The sequence below is a fragment of the Diabrotica undecimpunctata genome, chromosome 8, assembly GCF_040954645.1.
Source record: "Diabrotica undecimpunctata isolate CICGRU chromosome 8, icDiaUnde3, whole genome shotgun sequence".
Lineage (NCBI taxonomy): Eukaryota > Metazoa > Arthropoda > Insecta > Coleoptera > Chrysomelidae > Diabrotica > Diabrotica undecimpunctata.
The window spans coordinates 129,059,968-129,085,552 of record NC_092810.1 but is presented as its reverse complement, the minus strand read 5'-3'; the positions used below and the strand labels follow the sequence as shown (position 1 = coordinate 129,085,552).

The 25,585-nt window shown below is 34.7% G+C and overlaps 1 protein-coding gene across 1 annotated transcript in view; it reads right to left on the bottom strand.

The window, feature by feature from the left end:
* The window catches only part of LOC140448009 (uncharacterized), a 49,780-nt gene extending 43,133 nt beyond the window's left edge, over positions 1 to 6,647 (bottom strand). Inside the window, exon 1 of the mRNA XM_072541045.1 lies at positions 6,381 to 6,647. The gene's annotated coding sequence lies outside the window, so the exon portion shown is untranslated. The remainder of the gene's footprint in view (positions 1 to 6,380) is intronic.
* Between the last annotated feature and the right edge of the window lie 18,938 nt (positions 6,648 to 25,585).

Below are 25,585 nucleotides of genomic sequence, written 5' to 3'. Positions count from 1 at the left end.
TAGTCTGCAGCTAATGTAAATCTGTACCCAATTAGTGCTTTGTGTAGTAGAGATTTTAATTTAAAAAACAGATCTGAAAACTTTATATTTTTATTGTAAATCGCAGTCAAGTTTGATCAATCATAACCCCGGAACTAATAAACGGATCATCTTATTTTTTCTTTCTTTTGATACGTCCTTTGACACATTTTTAACATCTGTTTTGAAAATTAAGATCGATCAAGAATTAATAGATATGCAAATTGTTTATAAGCTTAAAATTTAAACAATTTAAAAAAAATTCTATATGTTCATAATATGGGGAGTAATACTGCTCTAATGATACTGTAGAACGAAGTAATCGCGCATCGAGGCTCCACTGAGATAGCATCAGTATTGCCACTTTATATACCTGAAATCTTCAATCGTCTTGATCCAGGCCAAGAAAAAAAATTTGTTATTTGGCCAGATAGATCTGTCGGCCAAAATAACTATTGGAAAGTCATAACATTACTTCAACTACTACTGTTAGAAAAATAGTTAACCAAATTGAGCAAAAGTTTCTAACTAGTGGACACAGCTTGCTGCCTTGTGATAGAGACTTTGCCCTCATAGAACGCAACAAGAAACTTTCATCGGTTTATATCCAGTTTCAGTGGACAGATGTAATTGCAGAAGCTAGAGTTAAAAACCCATTTAAAGTTAACTACATGCATCAAACATTTTTTAAAAATTTTATCAACGCAGAAAATGTAGTATGGAAAGATCCAAAGTGCAAAATAACTCAGTCAGTGTGGATACAAATTAGCACAGATGATCCAAATACTATACAGTTAAGAAAATCCCACAACACTATTCAACTAAGGTCATCTTATTCTTTAAAGTCAACTAAAACGCCTATAACTGAAGTCACTCTTGCTGAACTTACAGAAGCCTATGAAGGGCCACTACTCATTAAAAAAGAAAAACATGCCAATTTATTAAATATTGCCGAATATATTCCACTAAAGTATGTAAGCTATTAGCAAAATCTTAGAGTGAATAATTTTATTTTGATATGTACCTTATATAAAATATGTTTATAAGTAATTTGTTAATAACATGTACGTTTCTTAATTTGGCGTGTAGGTACTTCATTTTTTCTTTCTAAAACAACGTTTTACCGCATTACTTCCACACAACAACATTTTATCCGATGGGGATTTAACACGTTGTTTTATTAAAATATAGCACATATTATGTTCATAAATACTTGTTTTGTATAGCCTAAGATTATTTTTGTTGATATTAATATTATGCATCCAATAGTCTATCATATTACGCTCATAAATATATATTTTTTCAAAATAATCAATTATAAGGTGTTTTTTCAATTTGTCGACAAAATGTGATTTGGCGTTTACAAAGTTGTTCCAGCATATTATTCAATATAAAAGATAATTAGGCATTTTGGTACACTCTGTACTATATATAAAGTTAACGAAATGACAAATAAATCTTTATTAGTTATAAGTTATAACAAATAAACATTATAAGGTATAACAAAACCTACAGCTATTGAAAATAGTTTTAAGATAAATTTAGAACAAAAGCTGTATCATTCTCCAAATAACAATAGCCGATACATTTCACCCTCATGTCGACATGAATGCAGGTTTTATTTTATTTCTAATAACGAAGGATAAACGACGGTTTGGTATTGCACCTGTTTAGCCGGCGCTGGCAGGTATTCTGAGTTATTTATTTTTTATATCAAGAAATTCCGAACGAGCCTCGATATTAACTTGAATAAAATGTATGGCATTTCCTCTCTTTTGCTGCCGCTTCATTATTTGCTGGTACCCTTATGTTATATTTTTTGATTATTACATGAAATTAATAAATTGTTTCAAAATTAATTTCTCGCAAGTTATTTAGTAACTCACGACTGTTGTTTGGGAGTGTACACAATGCTAAATACAAAGTATGCTGCTAAGGTTTTTAATTGATGGTAATCGATTTAGGGGAAGAATTATTTGTTTCAAGTCGGATGTAATGTCACCATTGCTCCCGATTTTCTTCTTCTTTTTAATGACATGACGTTTATTTTTCAATGTGCCTCCAGTAAGTTGTCGATCCATCGTTTTCGAAGTCTTGGGGAACCGTTTTTTGCCGTCTTTACTAGTCTATAGCCCTTTATGTTCTGCACCTTGCATCTACGTCATATATCTGTACTTCTAGCTCTGTCCCATAGTGTTTTACTATCAATGTTTTAAGTGTTTTCATCTCTGCTATCTCTAACATTCTTTTTGTGCTCTCTATCGAGTCTTGTTTCTGCCGCGTATGTCATTATTAGTCTGATGACTGTTGTAAATTCTGCCTTTGATTTCTTTCCCCATATTTTTATTTCTCCATATTGTTTCATTCAGGCAACCTGGGCTCTGTTTGCTCTATTCATTTGATCTTTTACTTCTGTTTCAAGCTTTCCGTAACCAGATAATGTGATGCCGAGATATTTAAACTCCATCTCTTGTTCTGTTATCTGACCTTCCTAGTAAATTTGCTGTTATAACCATGCAATTTGTCTTTCTTGTGGAAATTAACATGTTTTAATATTCTGGCGGTTATATTAAATTGGTGCAGCATACGTTGTAAATCATCCTCACTTTGAGAGAGTAGTATTGCGTCGTCTGCATAGCAGATTATTTTAAGTTGTTTTTATCCCATTTGATATCCTTTTTTACTTCTTACTTTTGTTATTCTTTCATCCATAATCAGGTTGAACAATAGAGGACTCATGGAGTCTCCCTGTCTTGTTCCATTGCCAGTTTCAATAGGGTCAGTTAGTTTCCTCTTCTACTTTTACTTTTATTGTGTTTTGGTACATATATTCGACCGTTTTGATTACTCTTAAAGGTATCTCTTTTACGTACAATAAGTAGATCACGTCCTTCAATTTGACCCGGTCAAATACCTTCTTAAGGTCCACGAAACATAGATAGGCCGGTTTGTTGTATTTTAATGATTTCTCTTGCATTTGCCTTATTTTAATAGTGTCGGTGCATGATCTTCCCGACCTAAAACCTAGTTGTTCTTCTGCTAGTGTTATACTTAATTTCATTCAGTTTATTTGTTATCACTTTGGTTGGTAATTTTAGTATTGTGTTTAATAAATTAATTCCACTGTAATTTTCCTGGTGCGATTTATCTCCCTTTCTGAAGAGAGGTATTAGGATGCCCGATCTCCATTCTTGAGGAATTCTGTTTTGTTCTATTATTTTTTTGTTAGTTTTAATAGTTGTTTGTTTAGATCTAGTCACCCGTACTTTAGGAGTTCGTTAGATATTCTGTCCTCTTCTGGTGATTTTCTATTTAATTTCCTTAATGCTTCCTTTACCCCTTCCTCCTCAATATTTATTTCTTCCCTTGTCGTCACCTCTGGTGTTGGTGGTTCATTTTCGTAAACTTTGGGAAATAGGGATCGAAAGTAATCTGCCTATGTTTCCTTCTAAATGTATTTCATTTTTAAGTTCGTTCATTTGTTTCCTTTGTCCTCTGATTATTCTCTATATTTCTTTTTGTGTTTCGTAGAAGTCGTGTTCCATCTGTTTTGCGAAGCTTTGACAGTGTTCCCTTTTTATTTGCATACCTAAAGTATTTGTTTCATTTCTGATTCGTTTATAGTGGCCTGTTGTATTTGTTGTATTCTGTATTGTAAAAGGGCTTTCTTTTTTCTTCAAATTTTGTCTTCACTTCCTCTCTAAACCTTAAGATTTTTTTTTTATTTCGTCATAAAACGTTTCCCTTGTTGTTTGAGGCTTGTTATTTTCTGGGCCGTATATTCCGATGATGTTCAGGCCTTTCTTCTCCATTCTTATCTTTGCTGTTAAAATCCTTACTGATATATATTGACACTCTTTGATGTGATTTTGGTACCTTTAGTGTATTAGTAAGGCTACACTTTCTTTAATCCTGTTTTCTTTTACTATTCTACTGTAAAATAGTATGTATTCATCTAATTTTGATTGTCCTTTTCCTTTCTTTTTTGTTTCCTGTAGCACACAAATGTCTATTTGTTTCTCTTTCAGCACTTGGGTTATTTCTTGGTCCCTTGAGTTGAGCGATTTGGTATTCCATGTAGTAATTCTCATAATGTCCTTATTTCTTTTCGTGGTCGTCTTCATAGTAATAATCCGATTCCGAGGCTGTACATTGTTTCTCGATTTTGTGCCATGTAAATCCAGTTTGTTATACTTTACATTCCTACCACGTTCCACTTCGTATGTACTATCATGTCCACAGAATCTGTAATCTCCGTTCTGGCTGTTATATTGCCATTAAGGTGGATGGCCGTAGCTCAGCGGCAAGATACTGACCTTCTAAGAGAGTTCGATGCGTACGAGTTCAACTTCGGCACCAACAACTACATTTTCATTTTTAAAAATAATACAAGCTGTTCATCGTGCTTCGGAGGGCACGTAGAGCCATCGGTTCCCCCTGGGGCGGTGTGCATCGATCCTAGCTACTTGAAACATGGTTAAAGATGTAATTAGCACCGGAACAATCCGAAAGGATCTTCCCGGCAAAAATGCCATACAATATTATATCGACATTTATACCTCTGTCTCTTTGCGTATGTTTCCTGTGCTCCTGTTGATGTTCTACTCATAATATTAATATCATCGACATAAGCGGACAGTTGAACCGTTCAGTTGGTCAGTAGATTTCCTCGTCCAGTTTACATTTGCCAAACCTCATACTCCAATGCCAGGTTAAACAAAGTTGGAGCCAACCCATCGCCCTGCTTTAATCCCTGCGAAATTTTGAAAAAGTCTCTTCGGTGGTTTTGTATTCGTACACATGTCTGATTTTCATCCATTGTGGCTTTAATGAGTCAAATTAGCTTCTGTGGTATTGCCAACTCAGCCAATATAGTGTAGAGTTTGTTCCTTTTGACTGAGTCGTATGCCTGTTTGAAATCTACGAACACGTTGTGAACATCAATGTCATGTTTCCATGATTTACTCAAGATCTGTTTGACTGTAAATATTTGATCCAGTTATCTATTTAATACTTTTATAAAAACTGACATTATTTGCGTCAAAATACAAAAACTGCATACGAAAGCCACTCTTTAACTTTAATACGTGTTTTGATTTTTGTCGGTAGGACAATCTAATCAACAGATATCGAATTTTTATCGTCGAGTTGATACAAAATTTTATTTAAAATTGATTTTGCGCGCGTACCTGACATTGAAAATCACCGATCGCTTCAAGCGTTGTTACTAAGAGAAAGGTTTATTCTATAGAAAGAATGATAATATACATTTTTGTTTAAAATGACCTCAGCTACATTTTTTATTTAAAACATTTTTTCTGCGGCGTAGGTACAGATCGATTTTTTTTTGTTTATGATAAAGTGACTAGACAAAATAAAATTTTTAAATTGGAGGATGTCAAACAACTTTGACAATTCTATAAAAAACGTAACGAAAGATAACTGGACCAATGCGTCAACCACGTAACAAAAGAGGAAGAAAGATTGTGGACTTTTGATAATAACATTGAAGAACTTTGTTAATCTACAATTATTATCATAGGGACGGACAATGACACAGAAGAAGAAGAAGAGATGGAAATCCATAAGTTATAAGTAAACCAGTAAGTTTTTAATTTGTGCCCATTTATTAAATGTTAGATAACAATACGATGTATATGCTTTAACTTTAATTTTATTTAACATATAAATCTGTCCCTTTTTAATTCTCCAACACTGACCCATGATTTTCATACCCGGTAGGTATATAATCCATGGGTTTGTATTGATATTTCTATGTGAACAGGGTGGACTTTGAGTGATTCAGTTTAACCACTTTACCTGTTGTTTGTAGATTAGTAAGATTGGCATTTGCAATGAGCTGCCAGTTGCACAGATAAAGTATAGTCATATAATGAGAGAAATATGCAATACTAAGACTAGAGAATTTCTGGGCTTAGAAATTTAATCTAGTGTGTTATTATGAACTCCAGACAATTAACTATGACATCTGTAAATAAAGTAAGAATGAACATAATGATTTGTGGAACTTTAAAAAGTTTCTATTTTGTTTTTATTTATTTTTATATACATAAGTATATTTTATATAGGTATTTGTTATCTAAAATGAAAATAAGTATTCATATCTCTGTGTTTTAAAACTAGTGCAAAAATAGGGAGACTGTTAGCAGAATATATAATAGGTACTAATTTTTACAAGAAAAAAACAAAAAATTTTTTAAATTTAATTGTTATTTAAATTTGCGATGCGTGTAATGTAAATAACATTATTTACCATTAACTTTTGATAAACATGGTGCTAAAATTCGTCTACAACCAGTACCCACTTATTTTCCATTTAAAATGAAATTATAATGACTTACCTTACAATTATTAATTCAAAAATTGTCATAATATCACTTCTACAATTATTACTTGTTTACCAACTTGTTGATTGCTTCATAATTATGTTAGTTTCGTAGAAATTTCTACCTTGTAATGATCGTTTCAATGTCATTTATTCCGCGCTCCGTACCATTACCTGCCGAGTATACACGGTAAACTAACCAAACCAACTTTTGTATTCATTTGTATCCGTTGTGTTGACGTTTTGTTCCATGCCATGTGCTCAGAGACCTTGTCCACTCGGAAATTACAGAGACTCAGAGAACTGTATGCTATACTTTGGTTCAACTAACACACAATTATTACTTTGCCTGATATGCATAGATTAACAAATAAGTAAATATTTTGAGCTTGAATTTTACAAGAGTAAACAATTGTTTCTTGTGCCTTGTGCCAAGCCGCACGTTGGCTATTGTCTATACTCTCTAAACTACACTGGAGTGCAAAATTAACCGGACACCCAGATTTTTCATAAAAACGTTAAAAAAGTGTAAGATATTTCTAAGTGAGTATTTAATGGTACATAATAATAAAATTTATTACAAATCAAAAATTTAACAAAGAAAAAAGAAATTCAAAAAATTTGAAAATCTGCAAAGAAATAAAAATTCATTTTTTAAATTGTGAACATCTTTAATAAAAAACGATATTTAGTAGGGTGTATTACCTCGACGATCCCTAATTACTGCTAGCATTGGATCAAATATACTTCGGACTCAGGCAGCAAATTCTTCCTGGGGAATTTGCTCCCATTCGTCACAATCCGTTTGCTATAAGTCATTAATGATTTGAAACTGAACATCGTTACGTCGAATACATTGGCTCAGAATATCCCATGCATGTTCTATTAGATTTAAGATCGGACGAGCATTGTCTTGCATCAGGCATCAGACGAAAGTTTTCTCCAACAAATGGAGCAAATGCACTACATGATCTTCCAAATATTGTTCAATATACTTTTTAGCGTTGAAATTGCTCCCTAAAATTGTAAAAATTTCTGTATGAGTCTCTAGGAAAATGTCTGTAAACATCATTATAACACCTTCGCCAAATTGAACGCTGGGAGTAAAACAACATTGATGATAAGGTTAAAGGTATTTCCGACAGGTACACAGGATTAGGTATTTCCAAATAAATACACAATTAATATTTTACAGAAACTATGAAGCGTAATTACCAATATTTTAATCTCATCGTAAACATCAACCCCTCGGCCGAAATTACCCCTGTCATAAATGGTACCCCTTGATTTATGCAGGTAGGCCAAGGGATTACCGGCCGAAATTACGCCCGCCGATTAAGATAATCGCTAGCGAAGTATAAACGTTACCTACGATGTTCTGTTGTTAATAGAGGTATTCTGGACCTTAATCCACATTTATTTAAGCGTCTTCGAACGTTATAAACGGAAACTGTGTTTTTAGGGACATCATTCAATGGTTGAACAAGTACTGGTGCTATAATGTGTGATCACGTAACTCTTGCAAAAAGGTGATCTTCAACTTGACTTGTGATTTTTTGTCTGCCTTGACCTGGTCTACTGGTGTATTCTCCTGTTTCCCGAAATCTTTCCCGAAAACCAACAATCAGTTTTAATTATCTTGGATATAGAGAAATCCAGTTCAATAATAGGAAAAATAAAATAAGAGGCAGAGATCAAAAAAGCTAGTAAGGTAGCAAGCTGCATAAATGACATAATGAGATATGAAGAAGTAAAATAAACGACAAAACTATTTGTGCTAGGGAAAACGGAAAACACATTAAAAATAATAATTATTTGATACAATAATCCAGAACAGAAAAAATAAAAGCCAGAATAGTGAAAATAGACAAGACAAACCATCAATAGAGAGAAAAAGCATTGTGCGATCCAAAAATGTTAGTGTGACTCTTTAGAAAATTTTGAAGATTGAACAGGTACTTTGCCTATTAAGAAAAATGAAGAAAAAGAAGAAGAAGAGTGGATCTGAAATGTAAAAATATAAAAATAAATGTATTGAAATCTATGGTAAGGTAACAACTCCAGTCGCCTGAGACGAAAATGCCACTGAACCTCTAAAAATTATACGAACGAGCTGAGTTTTGCTGAGAATGTTAATTTTGGGACCCCAGAAAAGATGCAATAAAAAATTTATCGCCCTACCCGCGGACTTCTCCCTAAAATCCCCCCTCGTAAGGGGGGAAAACGGAAAACATCGATTTACCAAGAATACGCCGCCGCCGCCGATAAAAATATTTATTATTTCTTTTTCTATAGAATAAGCCGTTTTCTCAGAAACAATGCTTGAAGCAACTTGAGATTTTTGGTTGAAGTTATGCGTCCTAAATCATTTTTTGTATTTTGCCGCCAATGTAGTCAGTTTCGATAAAGCTGTTAAAAAAATGAACGTTGCGCGGTTTTCGCTATTTTTTACGATTCTCATGAGATGAATAAAATGTATCACTTCCATTATCCGGTCACTATGGAATTTCCATTTTTAGAGTCTAATCTTCAAAACCTATAACATAAAATTTCGATTTTGAGTTTTGGTAACAAATATGAGGCATTTGAAATAAGCCTAAAAAACCTACTCAAACGATCTAAAACTTTTAAAAATCATTCTTTTCGATTGCACAAGTACTTTTTTTAAAGCTATTCAATTTCAGCTACAAATTCCACCTAATGACGTCTTTGTAGAAGCATTTACCGTTACGTGAGACTGTTTGTAATGTAAAAAATTGTTTGGAAGAAGATTACGATGGGGCTTCCAAATCATAGACGTATATATTAACATATTAATATATACGTCTATGTTTCAAGTATGCTATAAAAATAGTAATTGGCGATTTAAACGTAAGGTTAAACACGAAGTTCGTCACTGATCACTGAAAGGCTGTCAAAATTTCCAAGAAGAGTCTAATGCAAATGGAAACAGAATCATAAACTTAAAATAAATAAAGAAATCATAGTACCTATATATTAGAGACGACACACAATAAGAAAAATAATTAGAGGCGGATCTATTATTATTTTTATCAAAGTTTCCAATATTAATTATATTATTTATTGAAAGCAAATAAAGTATATAGGGAGCATCCCCTTATATACCTGTATACTTAGTGGTGCTTTCAGAAATATTTTTTTACATTATTTATTAATGTGTTCACATTAAGGTGTTTACATTTTGAAATTAACTCTAACTTTCTCTGAAATTCTGTTCAGGCCGTGCGCCATGCATGTACAGGGAATTAAATTAGGGAAAAATATTTTAAGATTGGATGCAGCTTTTATCATAAGTGAGGCGGCATCACTAACCATTAATAATATTTTTTCAAATGGTACTTAATCAGGTAGAAAAAAATTTGTTAGGGAATCGTTAAAAAATTTAGCTATTGTAGCATAATTTGTTGTTGTAAACATTTTAAACTAATTAAATATGAGTTTTTAAAATCGCCAGAGTCATGGGTGCCGATAGTATTATTTTCAGGGGTGTGCATCCACTTTTCAAAGTAAACAAAACTACAGGGGTATCGACATCGACTCACTCATTTTATTTAGGTGAAATATCGGCCAAAATATTAGGAATAAAGCCACAATTAATATAAAATACTGTCTACGCATTGAAAAATGTGGATTGAAGGTTGAATTCCTATGAATAGACTGGCGATCTGGTCTGTAATTCATAAAAGAGGTACTAAATTAGAATGTTCTATTTATAGAAGGTATTTATCTTTATTAAATGTATCCCACTAAGTATTGATAAGATTAATGGCAGAGCGATTGTATCTATATACCGAATGACGAGATAAAGATAGAGAAAGAGCTATCCGAAGAGGAAGGTTAACAGGTAACATATCCACAATATGCAACTTTCTTGAATGAAAATCAATAGCAAAAGGATCAATTATTTGACCGTAAATTAGTAAATTTTATTAAAATGACCATAAAACAAAGCAAGAATAGTAAAATAACAACGTCAGGAGAAAACTATATGGACATTGAAATAGAATGAGATCTTAAGCAAGAGCTATCCTTACCCTACATCTGAGTCAACTGTTGAAGAAGTCCTTAAGAAATTACCAAACACCCAGGTGGTACTGTCTTTAATAATAAGATATAACTTATTGCATATGCTGATGACATCGATATGTTCAGCAGCAGAGGAGCTAAGAAATAATTTCACCATCTTGGGCAAAGAACCTAAGAAAGCAAAGTGTATGATGATGAATAGAAATTAATAGCTTAACAAAAAAAGCTCAATCAGCCAATCAATACAAATTTGAGAAAGTTAAAAATTTCAAATATTTGGATTCAAGAATAATTTATTTAAATTACTATCAATTCGATTAAACGAATTACATTAAAATCACTAATAAAGCGTACTATAATGTTCAATATTTGATCACCTGACTATTATTTAACAGGAAAGCAAAAAATAGAGTCCAAGAAAGCCCAATATGAAGATGAAGCAAATACGCCAGGCAATGCCAAAGTCTTACGGCAGAAGTGAAAACATCCGGAATGAGATGGTTTAAATATCTAGAGCGCATACCCAAAAAAAGTCTTTGGTAGCTAGAGTCCGACTCCAGGACTGAAACGATTTGAAGATAGAAAGAAAGAAATATGTAGTTAAGAAAGCCCAAGCTCTACAAGAGCCGTGGCGCCATTGTATGGTGGATGAGTAGTGTTTTTTGTTTATCTAATATTGAAAGAAGAAATCAATCAAACAGGTAAAGAAAATATGAACTACAAACAAGAAAAATCACTGAACAAGCGCTCTCTAAAAATTTTTCAGTGATTACAGTTGCTTTTCTTGACGTATCCTTAAAGGAATTTAGTCTTTTTCTGCTAATATCATCTAGCGAGTGATATGTATCTTATTGTGAGTGAGGATATTAAATATTCTCTGGTTACAGTTTTCCAGAAAGTATGTATTTATTTATTTTAAGTATCTGATCGCTTTTGAACGCATCTCAATATAAAACATTAAACGCTTTAAAAGCTTTAATTTTTGGTCAGAAAAATTGTGGTTCATATTGATCATTAAAAATAATCTAAAATTAGATACAAACCTAATAATTATACAAATAGTTTTTGAGATTTATGTTGACAAAGTAAATAAGGTAAATACAACAATTATGATAATATTATCAGCGAACTACTAACTTTATAGCTGTTACATATAACTATTTAGGTTATTTATGAATTTATTGCTTTAATTTATTATTTATCATTTTAAACATATTGATACAGGGTAAATATTTATTGATGCAATGTCCATAAATAACTACCAAAATGAAATAAATAGTAATATAAACTTTGTTTAATAATTTCTTACTTTTTTATTTTTAATTATTAGTTAGCAATCAGAAAGGTACATTTCAATATGCTAAAGAGCTGTTGATCACTAGTTGCTCTAGTGATTAAATAACATGATCAGGTAAACATCTATCGATATCACCTATTACAACTTAACTTAGTTATATCCATGTGCGAAGATGCAGGTGTGTTTGTTCTTACACCTCGTCCTGATGCCTTTGGTTTGCGCACCAGTCATAGGTCGCTGGTTTTTCCCTTGGAGAACTAGTTTTATCCTTAGGGAAATATGTTTACTGTTCTATACTTTTTTGAAGAACCAACAATCTGGGACAAATGAAAGTTTCGCAAAGAACGTTTTAACAAGTCTATTGAAACAATTACAACTACTATTTTGAACGCCGATAACTTACGTTTACGACAGCTGATTGACGAAATTTAGTCGTCTTGAATTTATGTGCGAAAAAAACTAAAGAACTTGTCGATGATGCGATTGACACGAGTTGAGTAAAATTATTAATATTCCGACTGTGTTAAACTTTCTGAAGTGCGACTAGCGCGAACAGGAGCTTTGAGCTCACCCAGTGCTGGATTCAAACTTGTGTCAACTCATCCCCTTGACCAACCACGTATATGAAGGACCTGTTTAAATTTCGCAACCTTCAACTCTCGTTTCATTGGTAAAATTAGCTGAGTAGGTTTATGGTCGATGGGAAAGGTTATTTTTCAACTTGCATTTGCTGTTAGGGTTTTTCGGATGACTCAAATCAATAAATACACTTAAATTATTTAAGTATGGTGATGGTTTAAACTAGTTTAATTGGCCAGAACTATTTTAGTTTTTTGTGAATTACTAGTCCAAATAGTTATCCCATAAGCAATGGATCTCTATGGTGTAACGATGTTTAATGGCTGTTTTGTGGATTTCTTCTTGCACTGTCGATACGTTTAGGTCTATATGCATTGTGTAGTTTTACATACAAAGGAGCATCTACAATTTGTCGCAGTATCTTGGACTGGCATCTATGGATAATCGCAATGTTATATTTCGAGGCACATCCCCACAGTTCTAGACCATATATCCAGATAAGTCTGATAACTGTTTTATAGATCAAAATTTTATTTTCCGTAGCGTAAACTTTAGATTTCAAGTATACCCACAGAAAAAAATCTAATGGTGTGAGGTCCGGTGACCGAGCTGGCCATTCTATCGTACCTCGTCGTCCAACCCTTCTTCCACGATATTCCTTATTTAGGTAACGTCTTACTGCACCATAATGGTGTGCAAGAGCACCATTTTGTTGAAACGTTATTTCCAAGTTGCCGAATTCATCTGGATTATCCTCCAGAATTTCAAGTATTAACGGTTCAATTGCATTCAAGTTAGTATTGAGAAAAACAGTCTCAACTATGTAGTTTCCCAAAATACCTGCCCAAACATTCATTTTTTTGGAAATTGAGTATGTGTTTCACGACAGACTTCAAGATTTGTGTCACTTCAATACCTCACATTGTATGTGTTAACATTTCCATTGAGAGAAAAAGTGTTTTTGTCACTAAAACAAATTGTTTTTATGTAATCGGGCTGTTGGTTAATCTTATTGGACATATTTTCACAGAATTCTAGTCTTCAGTCGGGGTCATCATCTGAAAGTTGATGCACAATTTTTAATTTGTATGGATGAAATTTGTTTTCAGCCAACACTCCATATTCCATAGATAGATGCAACTTGGGCTGTAGAAGAAGGTTCACTATCATTTCTGAAATTGTGTCAATTTTTTTGCCATCACTAACTGTTGGTCGACCAGATCGTTTGACATCTTGAATACCACATGTTTGTTTAAACTTCCGAAGAAGCTTCCTCAAATAAGCTCTCGATGTAGGGCGATCGGGGTACCTCTCATGAAAAGGACGTTCCGCTGCATGGAAATTATTTCCACATTCACCAATTATTAACACAGCTGCTACTTTGTCGGCTACAGTACGTACCATTCTGCTTTTGTAAAAATTTAAACGACTCGTTAAACAATAATTAAACTAAATATTAACTAAGAACAACTAACTAAAAACATCTTGACTAAACTTGAATTGACTAAATTAAGCAGAAAGAGAAACTAAATATTGAACTATAAACGCTTTTCCAAACTAAAAACAACTAGAGAATTGACAAAGGTCAACTTTTTTTACAAATAACCAAAGGCAGACGTTAAAATTTTTATTAATTTAATGCCAAACTAGAATTTTAGTAAAAAGAAAAGACAGTTAAGATTTGATTTCACATACAGTGCGTTTGTGTATCTACTTATACGTATTTCACCCTAAAAGGGATTTACAACCGCTCTGAACGTGAAAACAATCTTTCCTGTCATATTAGAAGCAACTATAAAATGGCTTCGATCTGGACGCAATAGCGACATCTGATAAATAAATCCATAAACTAATTTTCCAAACCAAGTTCAGATTTCTGCTTTAATCTGTGCCTTCTATGAATTGCAAGGCAAAACAGACGTTGATAAAGATGTTATTAGAGACATGGAGAATCTAAAATTGCATTCCACATATCTCCTCAACTAAGCAAAAATCCTTAGCGAATTGGTTTCTCGTACTCATAAAGAGCAAATCGGAATAAAAAGAAAGAAGATCCCTTTTAGGGTGAAATACGTATAAGCGGATACACAAACGTACGTGAAATCAAATCTTAACTGTCTTTTCTTTTTATTCCGATTTACTCTTTATGAGTACGAGAAACCAATGCGCTAAGGATTTTTGCTTAGTTGAGGAGATATGTTGTGGAATGCAATTTTAGATTCCTCATGTCTCTAATAACATCTTTATCAATGTCTGTTTTGCCTTGCAATTCTTAGAAGGGACAGATTAAAGCAGAAATCTGAACTTGGTTTCGAAAATTAGTTTACGGATTTAGAATTTTAGTATTTATTTAATTTATTCGTCAAAATCATCTTAAACCCAAACAAAATTATGATAGTATGATTGAATAGGTATATTAAAATAACGTTGACGTAAAAACAATTAGAGAATTGAAAAACGTCAGCTTTTTGACAAGTAACCAGAGGCGGAGATTTTAACATTTAGTAATTAAATGTGAAACTACAATTTTAGTATTTATTTAATTTATTCATCAAAATGAGCTAAACTCAATTAAAATTAGTATTAATTAGTATTTCAAATTTCAATACCTTTCAAACGAAGTATCACTTGCTATAAGTTCCTATTTAAAATTACAATGTCACAGTGGCGCTGTAACGTCATCTGTCACTATTATGTCACTTATTATGAGTAGTTAAGAAGCATACGTCTGTTTATTATCACCCTCCAAATTTCACTATTATAAGTATAACCGTTCAAAAGATACGAGGAGGGAACGGACTTTTGACTAGCACTGTATAATACATAAACTACTAGGCGTATAACACTACCTTATGGTACTCCAGATCCGATAGGATAGTAAGTGTTCTTCGTTTACCTTAGTTTGGAAGGTTCTTGTACTTAGTATGACTTCAGGAGATTTAAGTGGAAATTATTGAAAAAGTGGTGGCAATATGTTCTTGATTTTGTAAATTAGCCCTAGATACCAGCCTTTGTCAATTCTTCTTCTGCTAATGCCTATCCTCTATGGATGTTGGCTACCACAATGGCTCATCGTATTTTATTAACAGCTGTTCGAAATAGGTCTATGGTGGTCATACCTATCCACTGTCTCAAATTCTTAAGCCAGGATATTCGGCGGCATCCTGGTCCTCTATTTCCTTCTATTTTCCCTTCTAATATCAATAGTAGGATTCTGTATTTATTTTCATTTCTCACTATATGTCCGAAGTATGCTAACTTTCTTTCTTTAATGGATTTCAAGACTTCGGGTTCTTTTTGTAAACGTTGCATTACTGCGTCGTTAGTTATATGATGTACATATGATATTTTGAGCATGCGACGATAGCACCACATCGCAAGACTCCAACCGTCTGCAAGACGCATCAGTCAGTGTCCATGCCTCTGTTCCATACATAAGAACAGAAACACATAACAATTAAGGATTTTGAGTAGTATATGTAAGTTCAAGGTTAAATTCCAGAGAACTTTCTTCATCTGTTGGAAGGCACTCCTTGCTTTTTCGATCCTACATTTAATCTCGCATGAGTGATCTCAGCTGTCTGTGATGTTGCATCGTAGGTATGTTATTTGTTATTTTTTTTTTTTTTTTTTTTTGCTTTGTAGGCTTTGTCAATAAAGCCTACTAATATCGAGAAATTCGCCACTGCTGTAATGCTTATCTGCTAGTGCTTTATTAATGGTTTGAACAATTTGATGTACAGTTCAATGAGTCTGCCTAAAGCCAAACTGATTGTCTGGCCTCCAATTTTGGCCAAAGTTATATACAATTATAGATTTTGCCTTCTTTTGCTGGTTTTGAAGCAATAAATTAATTTGAAAAATTTTAGAATACGCCATTTTGAAGGTTTTTCTATTTACTAACAAATAAAATGTTTATATTTAGGTATAAATAGTTTTTATACTTAAATATACCTTTATTATACCTTTTTTAAGGGTAATAATAGTTTATATACCTTTTTAATGGTAATGGAAAATTCGAAAAAATTGCATTTTTCGCACCAAATTGTTAGTCATTAAAAACCACGCCGAAATTTCTACAGAAAATGTATAAGTAGTTTTGCTTACTAGAGGTATGTATTATCGGAATAGGTCGTCAATACTTGGCTACTGAGATGTCCTGAGAAAAACTTATTTTCCTGAACTATATATAATTTTAAGGATTTATATAATATTAAATTGTTTATAATATTCTATAATGTAATGCATTTTAAAAAATCACAAATCTAATAATAAATAAATTTCCGTTTCACTTTAATTTCCTGTTGTCTTGTCTCACACGTGAATCAAACTATACAAAGAAGTAGCTCTCTACACAATACTGTGTATTCACAATACCAGAACTTTCTTTCATCGACGTCTTCGATTTCCTATTTCGTGTGTCTATTATCGTATATCCTGTCGTGTCTTTTTCAAGCGCAGATAGTAAGTAGTATCTCCGCAATCTCGGTCTCAAGGTATTTAAGTGTTTACCTTCCCACATAACATAAGAAAAGCAAAGTGAAAATTATGCCTACACGATTTTACCGAAGAGCGAGTAGGTAGAGCGACTAGAAAAATATAAATTATTAATTTTTACTTATATGGGTGTATTGGATGGCCCACCCAATAGAGCCAAATAATTTTGAATGAATAAAAGTCAAAGACCTTTGAATGATTTTAAAATTTGGTTTTAATGTGAAGGTACAGGGTGAGTCAACGGGGGACTTCAAAACTACTAAAATTTTGCAAATTTGTTGTGATATGTTGAGAGTAAAATTTTAAAACACATAATAAGGCGAGTATTAAAATCACTGAAGCTGAAAATCACAAACAGAAATAAATCTAGAACTATTAGAAGAATCACGCTCATGGACAAAATGGATAACAGAGATAGAGAGATGGGATTTCGCAACGTATTTATCTGGAATAGTTACAGCCTAACATGGGGAGAATCATGTCGATAAAGTGGACTCAAAACGTATAGCAACAAGTAGAGTAACACAAAATACATTAAGAAACACTTAAGGACGACCTAAGGTAAAACTACCTATTAACGGCCTATACAAATTAGTGATGTAAATCCGACCTAATAAAAAAATTGAAATTCTAATGTAAATATGTTTTTAGTTAAACTTAATACTTCGGCGCGTGTATATTATAGCGAGAAATTTATTAGGCCATTTTGGTGTGTATAAATGGAGGGGCGACATGTTCGAGAGCGGTCGTCAATCCTTAGTGTTTCAGTTTCAGTAAGCATTGAGAAATTCATTGGTTACAATATTTGCTTGCAAATTATTACAGAAAACATTTTTTCATCCACATGCAGTAGTTTGTTCATTAGAAATGATAATGGTTAATAGTTGTATTTTTTATCAAATACTTTAGTAATTGGGCCAAAACAAAGTAGAATTTACAAAAATACACATATGTCCAAAAGTTTGGAATATTGGAATAGTTCATCTTTTTATCGATTTTTATATATAAACTCTTCTGAATAGTTAAACATCATTTTGTTTTAATTCTCAACAATACTAAATAAATCTTAAAACCAGATAAACCATAAGCAAAAAAATTATTTATTCTCTTGGAGTGAAAAACTTACAATGTACAACTTACATTTAAAAATAAATTAGTATAGAAAAAAATAATTTTTAATAAAACTAATAATTAGTATTTCCTCCATTGGCCTGTATTCATGCCTGTAGGCGATTTGGCATGCTGCCGATTAACTGGTCGAGCTGGGCTTGCGAAATTCTCTCCCATTCTTCACGAGCAGCATCTTTTAGTTCTCGAAGTGTAATAGAGAGATTGTTTCGCTTCTTAATGCGTGTTTTGAGAATGTCCCAAGCATGTTCGATAACTTTCATGTCGGGATAATTCGAGGGCCACTGTAATGTAGATATTCCTTCTTCTTCCAGAAAATTTTGTATTGCTGCTGTTCGATGAGGAGGTGCGTTGTCATGCATAAACACAAATTCATCACCTACTGCCCCTCGGAATAGACGTGCGACAGGATTTAAAACTTCCTCGATGTACACAGCACCAGTGGCTCTTCTCTCCAGAACCAGCAGTGGCGTCCGTGTACCACTCATAATACCACCCCAAACCATAATACTGCCACCTTCAAATGGGACACTCGGTTGGGCTGTTTCTAGTCGGGCTTGTCTTTCTGGGGCCCTCAAAACCAGTGTTCTTCGCAAATCAGATAGCAAGCCAATTTTTGACCCGTCAGAGAACATCACGTTATTCCAGTTAGGACCATGATACACCATTTCTATAGCTAATTGCAACCTTACTATTTTGTGTTGGTAGGTTAGTTTAGGAACACGTAGCGGTCTTCTACGATAGAAATTTACCGCATTTAGTCTGCGTGTTATTGTTTGCCGTGAAATATTCAGTCTTTGAAGCCTGGAAAGTTCTCTAGAAAGATTCCAGACGATTTCTGCGAGCTATCAATGTTATTTGCCCGTCTTGAGATGATGTTGTACATTGACTTCTACCACTTCTGGGACGATCCTTGACGTCATTTGTATCTTGGAATTTTTTATTTTATTTTCGATAAAGCACTCTGAGTAACATCAACAATATTCGCGATATAACTTTGACTCGAGCCCTGTTGTAACAAAGCAATTACTCTAGATCTGTCAAAATGAGATATCACGTTTCTAGGCATTTTTAAACGGCTCAATTCAAATTTGAACAAAGACTGAAATAATGCGTGAATACGCTAATCAGTTAAATGTGACCAACATCATACAAAAGCGATTCAAATTTTTTATCATTTTCATTTAAAAACGCTCTAGAATGAATATCAACAACAGTTTTAAAACCGCTATAGGCGTAGATACATTATTTGTACGTATTCCAAACTTTTGGACATGTGTATAGATTAGGCCGGTATTAGGGCACAATTTTAGTAGCTACTCTAATTCCGGCCCAATGAGCTGTAGTTACGAATGTGGTTTTTTTTTAATTCAAATTTTTGTTCTTCAATATCAAAAATTATTAAAAAAGTAATATATTCTTTTAAAAAAAATATTACCAAAAACGTACTATCAAAGTCCGTCCCATACTTTTTTCTGTAAAACCAAAAAAAGAAGTTTACAGCTATGAAAGTCAGGTAGTTATTTCTAATGGTAGAAAATTAAAAAAATTCCCAAAAAAAATTATTTTATTATTTTTTTTTGTAAAAAAAAAAAAAACATGCCCGATTGAACAATTTGAAAATAACAATTCAATTCCACTTAATATGCAGTCAAGGAGTACTTCTACTTCCAATGAAGCATATAATAACATATCAGACGAACTTATTGATGGCAGTGACAAAGAGCGATTCATCATTTGTGAACAATTTCCCCGACAACGAAAATTTCACTAACCTGAATTTAGATGAGGAAGACATATTAAATATCGATAAAAGTTTCAATGTGACGGAAGACACTTGCAACGGGAAAATTTTGAAAATTGAGCATTTAAATCTTAAAACAAACACCTGGCATGTAGAAGATGCAGTTAGCCATAAAGAAAACATCCCGGATAAATGACTACATCTATCTTATACTGAGAATATACGTATATGGTGAAGGGTTATCTGCTGCTAAAAGTTACACATCAACTTCCAACAATTTAAAAAAAAAATTACAATTTACGGACCAGCAAACAGAGGCCTTCCAAGAACTCAAACGCCTCAATATAGATATACAGTGAAGACGTAAAGGTTTGCATAAATTCAATATTTTTGTAACTAAAAATATTTGATTTGACGAAATCCTCGGACAGGCCGATTTATATTTTGGATTGAGCATCGGCTTGTATAATTCGAGATACTGGTGATGTCAAAATTCTCATGTATATGACGTCAGCGACGTTTTTTCAAATGGAACGATAATATTCTTTTTTTGTTTTTGAATTTTGCTTTAAAAAACAATTTCAAAAATATAAAACACTATAAGTCTAAAATCATCAGTTCGTGAAATAGAGAGAAATATTTATTACAATTTTTACACAATGTTATTACATGTTTTTATTTTGGGTAACACAATACATCTTACAATTAAATGTTGAAACTGCATGCCGTTTACATCCTGACAATAACCAAGTCGGTATTGAAATTCTTCTAAAACTCTATTTAATGTTTATGGGAGAATGAGTCTTACCTCATTTCGAATTATATCTTTTAATTCTTCAATATTCCCTTGTCTATTTATGTATACTTTAGATTTAAGATAACTATAAAAGTAAAAAATCAAGGGGGGGCTAAATCCCAAGATCTTGCTTGCCACTCTAAACTTCCTCGCCTACCTATTCACCTGTTGGCAAAATATTGTTGACAACAACTGCCCAAACATTAATTTTTTCGGATATTGCGTATGCGCCTCCATCATCCAATGAGTATTACTATCTGACCAATATCTTCAGTTTTGCCTCTTAACAGTGCCATTTATGTAAAATGTTGCTTCGTCTGAAATACTAGGTGTTTTATAAATTCTTCTTCTTCTTCTTTTTATGTAGACATGACTCTGTCTGCTTTTCAATGTGCCTCCAGTAAGTTGTCGTTCCATCGTTTTCGTGGTCTTCCTACTGACCGTCTTCCTATTGGGGAACCGTCTCTTGCCGTCTTTACTACTCTATTTGTTGAAATTCGCCTTATATGATCGTTCCATTCTACTCTTCTACTTCTTACCCAGTTCTTGATGTTCTCCACCTTGAATCTACGTCGTACATCTGGACTTCTAGCAGTGTCCCACAGTGTCTTCCCATCGATTTTTCTAAGTGTTTTCATATTTTCATGTATTTTCATGCTGTTTCTAACATCCTTTTTGTCCTCTCTGTGTCAGATCTTGTTTCTGCCGCGTATGTCATTATTGGTCTTATGAATGTTTTGTAAATTCTGCCTTTCGTTTCTTTCCAGATTTTCTACCAATGTTTTACAAATTGTGGGTCATTATTACATTTCTCCATCATCATTTCGCAAAATTAACTTCTTCGATCATAATCGTCCTCGTTGAGCTCCTGAACTAAATTAACTTTGAACGGGTGCCACAGAGTAGTTTATGTTTTTCACAAGAGACTCAAAAAAAAATTAAAAGCTGCGAGGAAGTAGACGAGTAGATCATAACACTGGACATTTACAGAAATGAGCAAACATTTGTCGTTATAGGAGCATATTCCCCTAGTGAAAACGCTAATGCGCACACAAGAGATGAATTTTCCGAAAATCTAAGAGAAAATATATATCAGAATGAAGAAATCTGCATACTAAGAGACTTTAACGCCAGAGTCAGAAGAAAATAAAGCAATCCCATAGTGGGGAAATGTGCTTAGACTTAAAGGCTATGAATGTATTTTTACAGCACAATTTAAAGAAATCCATAAATTGACATGGATACAACCAAAGAAGAAATTGCAATCAACTATTGACTATCTGATCCGGCCATAAAAAGCAACTGGCTGCGCCACTGATATCTAATATACACAAACGTTTTTGAAAAGAACTAATTCACTAACCACATGATATGACGTAAAATACTGTTGTGAATTTATTAATTGTTATGTCTTTAATTTATAATGTCTTTACTAATTTATTATATTGTTCCTACTTTAATTTATTAAAAGGCACGATAATTTATATAAGTTTATTTCTCACTAAATAATACACATAATTTATTTAGGCGAGCGTAACAAAAATATCGCGAGCGCGAATCTTCTTTATTAACTGTTCCTTCCCAAATAAAATGTCCTTTATATATGCCATTGCCTTTACGCTAGAATCATCGAACAGCCTTCTCGATTATAACGGTAAGGCAAACGGGTATTTTTACATCGGCTCGACCGTTTCTGGAAGGTCTCTTCAGGTAAATTTCTGCCGGCTAATAGAATACTCTCGTAAAATCTAAAAACAGAACACATTAGTCATAATATTTACGGTTATTTTAGGCCAGGATAATTATCGTAACATTGCCCCCCTCTTAAAAGATGGTTCCTCCTGGAACCTTGTCGGGACTGAAACCGGAACTGTATGCTGGTATCGGCAACTGGACCCTCTTTTACAACTTCCAGTTGTATAAAAATGACAAGGGACGGTTTTCTCTCCGCACCAGTAACTATGCGGATTGCAACAGACTAACACCTGGACTTCGGTGTCTTTAAAGATCTCCTCCACCATATTTCGGATAACCCTCCAATCTAATTGGCGGCACTCCAACTTTGGCATGGCTAACTTTTGCACGTCGGACTCTAGTACGTGCTCTCTCAATTGAAGTAAGGCTTCCCACACATCTCGGTAGGTAGGTTGGTCACGGGCAGTGTCTTTTGTTACCAGGTAGAAAAGGTAACGTGATGCATCTTGGAGTTTCAAGGTTTTACCGGGAGCTGGCACCTGGCATTGAAGTTCTGCAACTCGACCAAACTTCCTTCGAAAGACGGATGCCAACCCTGGTGCGTCTTTGATACTGGCCGGGATGGTAAGGGCCAGCGAGTAGTCATCGGGGAGCGCGAGTAGATCTTGCTTTTCTTCAGTGGTAACACCATGTCTTGCTTTACCGGTACCTCCATAGGCACCCATGAATTCCTCAAACGTGAGGTCAGACACGTCTTGGACTTGGTTTGCTTCCACTTCTTCATCTACGTCGTGGTCACCTTCGAAAGACGCCAGCCGGTTATGGTGTACTATCATCGGCTTTCCCCTCGGAATCTTGCTTATTCGGTAGATGACATCGTTGATCTTCTCCATGATGAGGTATGGACCTTCCCAAAACTGCTGCAATTTGGGAGAACAACCTTTTCGCTTCTTGGGATTATACAGCCATACTTTGTCGTTCTTCTTAAAGCAACCCTTTTCGGCTTGTGTATCGTACCGTTTCTTCATTCGGTCGCTAGCGATCTGAAGGTGGGAACGGACCAACTCATGTACATCGTCCATTCTTCTTCGTAATTCGATCACATAATCTTCACCTACTACATCTTCTCCAGGTCGACACCCAAATTCTAGATCACAAGGTAGTCGCATTTCGCGTCCGAATAGGACTCTGGCTGGTGTCTGGCCCGTTGATTCGTTAACAGCAGATCTGTAGGCCATTGTGAAGAACGGAAGGTATTGGTCCCAGTCTCGCTGATGATCGGACACCATCTTTGTCAAATACTTGCCAACTGTCCTATTCATTCGTTCTACCATACCATCCGATTGCGGATGATACGCGGTAGTTCTTGTTTTCTTCATGCCTAGTCTATCACATATTCCTTGGAATAGATCACTTTCAAAGTTCCTGCCTTGGTCACTATGGATCTCCAAAGGCACTCCAAATCGGCTGATATATTCTTGGATCAACTTATCTGCAACGGTGGCGGCCTTCTGGTCTGGAAGTGCATAAATCTCGACCCACTTAGTGAAGTAATCCATTACTACCAACATGTACTTGCCCCCATTTTCACTTTCTGGAAATGGCCCTGCAATGTCCAAAGCTATTCTTTCAAACGGGCTTCCAACATTATATTGTCTCATAGGAGCTCTCCTTTTCCGGTGAGGCCCGTTACTCGTAGCACAAATAGTACATTTCTTACACCAGTCTTTTACGTCGTCGGAACTGTTCATCCAATAAAACCGTTCCCGAATTCGCTGAAGGGTTTTCCTTACACCAAAATGCCCTCCCGATGGACTGTCGTGTAACTGACGAAGTACTTCGGCTATTCTGCTCTTTGGGATCACCAACTGTCTTCTTTTCTCTGAACCGTCATCATTTTCCAGGACTCGTTTGAGCAAGCCATCTTCGATGATAAATGAGTCCCACTGGGCCCAATACGTCTTAACTACTGAGCATAGGTTTGATATTTCCTGCCAAGGTGGTCGACGGTTTTCCTCTTTCCATTTTCGGATTTTCTGTATAACTGGATCTCTCTCTTGTTCTTCCCTTATCTTAGTAGGCGTCCAGTCGTCGTTGACAATCGTCGTTCTTAGCACTGCTGCTTCCTTGGATTCCGTTTTGTTGCAGTGGGAACACTCTGCGGGGCATGGCCTTCTGGAAAGAGAATCAGCATTTCTGTGGCTAACTCCGGCTCGGTGCTCAATCTTAAAATCGTATTCTTGGAGTCGTTCGATCCACCTGGCTATCTGACCCTCTGGATTCTTAAACTGCATCAACCACTTAAGGGCGGCATGGTCGGTTCGGATTAAAAACTTCCTTCCATAGAGGTATTGATAGAAGTGCTCTACTGATTTAACTACTGCTAGAAGTTCTCTTCTCGTGACGCAATAATTCCGCTCAGGTTTTGAAAGAACTTTACTAAAATATCCGAGGACTCGTTCCTGTCCTCCTTGAATCTGAGACAGCACTCCTCCAATTCCCACATTACTTGCATCCGTATCTAAGATGAACTCTCCTTCTGGCAGTGGATACCCCAAAATTGGTGCTGCTATTAAATGCTTTTTCAACGTTTCAAAGGCATTTTGGCAGTCTATATCCCAGCGGTATTCTCTTGCTTCCTCTGTAAGTCGCGTTAATGGCTTAGCGATATCTGCAAACTTCTTAATAAACCTCCGGTAGTAAGTACATAGTCCAAGAAAACTTCTCACTTGATGTTTGTCAGTTGGTTTTGGCCATTCCTTAATGGAATCGATTTTTCCCTTATCCACGGCCACTCCTTCTTTACTGACTATATGACCCAGATAATTGACTTTACCTTGAAATAGCTGGCACTTCTTGGGGTTTAGCATCAATTGGGCAGCTTTAAGTCGATTAAAAACGTTTTCTAAATTCCTCAAATGATCTTCGAATGTCTCCCCCAAGACGATTATGTCATCTAAATAAACCAGGCATGTTTTCCAAGATAACCCTCTCAACACATTTTCCATAAGCCTCTCAAATGTCGCAGGAGCATTACAAAGTCCAAATGGCATAACGTTGAATTGCCACAATCCAGATCCTGTGGTGAAGGCTGTCTTTTCTTTATCGACTGGGTCCATTTCTACCTGCCAGTATCCAGACTTCAAATCTAAAGTAGAAAACAATTTACTTCCAGCCAATGTGTCCAATGTGTCATCGATCCGAGGCAGAGGATAACTATCTTTCTTGGTAACGTTGTTCAGCAAACGGTAATCCACACAGAACCTCGTCGTTCCGTCTTTCTTCTTAACCAGGACCACCGGAGAGACCCATGGACTCGTAGAAGGTTCTATCACCCCGTCTTTCTTCATTTCCTGAACAATCGTTTCAGCTTCCTCTCTCTTCGCCTGTGGTAATCGTCGAGCTGTTTGACGAATTGGCTTAGCATTACCAGTATCA